This window comes from Eutrema salsugineum, unplaced genomic scaffold (genome assembly GCF_000478725.1).
Source record: "Eutrema salsugineum unplaced genomic scaffold, Eutsalg1_0 scaffold_5, whole genome shotgun sequence".
NCBI classification, from domain to species: domain Eukaryota; kingdom Viridiplantae; phylum Streptophyta; class Magnoliopsida; order Brassicales; family Brassicaceae; genus Eutrema; species Eutrema salsugineum.
The window spans coordinates 11563204-11564583 of record NW_006256612.1 but is presented as its reverse complement, the minus strand read 5'-3'; positions in this window follow the sequence as shown (position 1 = coordinate 11564583).

The following is a 1380-nucleotide window of genomic DNA, read 5'->3' as shown; positions in this document are numbered from 1 at the left end:
AAGTGTCTCCATCTAAACACGCAACTTTAATAGATTCTACTAAATGCTTAAAAGCATGACGCCCCCACGGATAACTCTCAAAAGCATCTTCATCCAACACTCGTTTTGCGCACTTCAACGGCACTCGACTATTCCGGTTGAGGCCAAATATTCCGACATGCAGGAGAAGGAGCTTTGCAACCATTTTCTTCTTCGCTTCACTCCATGTCTGACAGCGATCTATGACACGATCCAACTCATTCCAATTAGGACCGTCGAAGGTTTTGACACCCATCTCAGCCCAAAACTCAGTGTGATCAATGTCCCAACCATCTTCGACAATTGGATCACAGTTGAACCGCGTAATTTCTGCGAACTCGTGCAACGAAAACCTCAACGGTCTACCACCAATCAAAGACCAAACCTCGTACTGCCTGTCCACGGCCAATTGGTTGGCTATGAACTGATGAACCATGTGTGAACTCCAAACATATCCCCTAGTTGCAAGCTTTAAAATTGATCCAATTGCACATCTGTTCATTACATCATTAAATATATCATCGCCAATGTTCTCCCTCAACTTGCCGAAATCAGTCAGGTGACAGCCATAGTTAAAGCTGTGCTCTTGTAAGGGAGATTTTCCAGGCTGATGCAATCTTGGGGGATATTCTTTCGAATCACTAGCTGAAGCCATCTAAGAAGAAAAAAAAAAAGAACAAGGTTACCAATCAACAAAAACAACACCAATACAAAACAACACCAATACGACGTCAACAAAAAACAACAACAATAACAATACAAAACAAGACTACCACATTCGTCAAAAACAAGTCTACCAATAACAAGTCTACCTCACACCAATAACAAGTCTACCACTCGACACAATAACAAGTCTACTATAAACTACGGTTATATTCAACAAACAAGTCTACCAAACAACCATTACATTTCTACAAGTCAACAAAACAAGTCTACCATACACTAATAACAAGTCTACCTAATACCAATAACAAGTCTACCACTCAACAAAACAAGTCTATCAAACAACCATTACAATTTTACATGTCAACAAAACAAACAATTATATCTAAACCTGAAACGACACACAAACAACTCTATCACAATGCTATCTATAAGAGTCACAACAAACAACTCTACCTGACCATAACATAAGTGAAATAGACTTATCTTTTAGTAGTCTACCAAATATGCCTGTAAAATTCCTTCGAAAAACTCACCGGGAAAAAAAATTCGACGAACCGTAGTTTTTGAGGAAACCACCGCGGACCAACTAATTCCTGCACCGGAAAACAAATTTAGGGTTAGACAGTTTGCACAAGACTTCGCCGGTGCCTCCTCTCCGCCGACACATCCGACGGTGAACGAACGCGAATCGAATCA